The sequence below is a fragment of the Montipora foliosa genome, chromosome 3 (assembly GCF_036669935.1).
Source record: "Montipora foliosa isolate CH-2021 chromosome 3, ASM3666993v2, whole genome shotgun sequence".
Classification (NCBI taxonomy): domain Eukaryota; kingdom Metazoa; phylum Cnidaria; class Anthozoa; order Scleractinia; family Acroporidae; genus Montipora; species Montipora foliosa.
Window position 1 is genome coordinate 53,438,513 of NC_090871.1, and position 2,500 is coordinate 53,441,012.

Here is a 2,500-nt window from a genome sequence, read left to right on the forward strand (position 1 = left end):
CGAGTTTTTGCTTTTTTTTTCAAGTATTTTTTTTCCACTCAAAAAATGTTTAGAAACGAATTTTACGGTAAAATCTAACGGTAAAAAAACAGCAACGGCAATTATAGACCGTTCAACGGTCATTTACAAATTGAAGGATCATGTGCTTTTATATATCTTAGAAATGCGCATGCGTTCTGTACGTACTTTGGTGTGATTAGTAGTGTGGTTACCAGTCAAGGAAACTGGAGAAACGGCCAAAAGAAACCATGTAACACTGACTTGAAATCTCCATGAAAAGCTTGCTCCATTACCCACCTACCTTTCTGAGCACCTAATTCTAAGATGATGAAAGGTTTCTCAGAAACTCTTCCTACCAAAATAAAACCTACCAAATGCCCAGCAAGTTGAAAAACAAATGAGGCAAGGAAAACGAAAAGAGAGGGAAGGAGAGAAAGCGAAAAGTGAAAGTCGAAAGTGTTGTGTTACTTTTAAACCCAAAAACTATGTCGAAATTTTGCTTTCTACGCATGCCGGACTTTGCAAGCGCTTATTTTGCACCTGGCTGAAAAGGCCGTGGAGTGTATAACCTGGAAACGGGTTTGTAGGGTAGGTTTAGCTCTTAAACAGCACGACAGTGGACCAAAAAACCTGGCTGAAAAGGCCGCGGAGTCTATAACCTGGAAACGGGTTTGTAGGGTAGGTTTAGCTCTTAAACAGCACGACACTGACCAAAAAACCCCTCAACTAGCTTCAAAACGTGTTTTTCGGCCAAATCTCTAGTAGCCAAAGGGTTAATACGTATTTTACGAATGCGCATGCGTTCTGTACTAACTCTGCTTACCACATGAACAAGAACAAGGAAAAAAATTCAGAACTGTAGACTATCCCTACTTTTTATTACATGAATTGAGGAGCTACCGTAGTCAAGGGGTTAATCACGCATGGCTCAGGGACCGATTAATCTCTCCCTCTTTGGATCGAAAGTAGCACGGGGGACCCCAGACCGAGTTTTTGCTTTTTTTTTCAAGTATGTTTTTTTCGACTCAAAAAATGTTTAGAAACGAATTTTACGGTAAAATCTAACGGTAAAAAAACAGCAACGGCAATTATAGACCGTTCAACGGTCATTTACAAATTGAAGGATCATGTGCTTTTATATATCTTAGAAATGCGCATGCGTTCTGTACGTACTTTGGTGTGATTAGTAGTGTGGTTACCAGTCAAGGAAACTGGAGAAACGGCCAAAAGAAACCATGTAACACTGACCTGAAATCTCCATGAAAAGCTTGCTCCATTATTCACCTACCTTTCTGAGCACCTAATTCTAAGATGATGAAAGGTTTCTCAGAAACTCTTCCCACCAAAATAAAACCTACCAAATGCCCAGCAAGTTGAAAAACAAATGAGGCAAGGAAAGCGAAAAGAGAGGGAAGGAGAGAAAGCGAAAAGTGAAAGTCGAAAGTGTTGTGTTACTTTTAAACCCAAAAACTATGTGGAAATTTTGCTTTCTACGCATGCCGGACTTTGCAAGCGCTTATTTTGCACCTGGCTGAAAAGGCCGTGGAGTGTATAACCTGGAAACGGGTTTGTAGGGTAGGTTTAGCTCTTAAACAGCACGACAGTGGACCAAAAAACCTGGCTGAAAAGGCCGCGGAGTCTATAACCTTGAAACGGGTTTGTAGGGTAGGTTTAGCTCTTAAACAGCACGACACTGACCAAAAAACCCCTCAACTAGCTTCAAAACGTGTTTTTCGGCCAAATCTCTAGTAGCCAAAGGGTTAATACGTATTTTACGAATGCGCATGCGTTCTGTACTAACTCTGCTTACCACATGAACAAGAACAAGGAAAAAAATTCAGGATGGTTTCGATATGGATGATGTGCATGTTTGCTGTCATCCTCCTCACGGATTTTACACTAATGTTAGTATCTTGGGTCTTCGTTCCTTCGTCGATGATGTGGATGTCAAGGACTGTCTTTCTCAATTTGGGGAAGTCAAAGGCGATGTTATCGGTTTGAAGTACAAGGCAGACCATGACCTGGCTGGAATCGAAAATGGTAATTGTTGGGTGAAAATGGTTCTTGGAGCTAGATCTATTCCGTATTCAATGAGAATTGGAGGCGAGTGGTGTAGGGTTATTCACAATAACCAACAGCCCGTTTGTATTGAATGCCATGAAGAAGGCCATACAAGAAAGAAATGTCCGCAAATTGAATGTAGGATTTGCAAACAAAAGGGACACATGTCCTATATCTGCGACAAAAAGAAAGAGCAGCATGGCGATGATTTAAACCCTGTCGCTGACGACGCCGGAGTTGCTGTCGATAATTCAGCGATAGTCCAGGATCCAGAACCAGAAGGAAAACCCCCGACCGAACCTGTTATTACTGAAATGGATGACGATTCAATGGTTTACGATGATACGGCACAAGGTAAGAAACGACCGCATTCGTCGACAGATTCTGACTCTGAGTGGAAAGTAGTTAGTCGTCGGCAACGGCTACGCCCAGTTCCAAA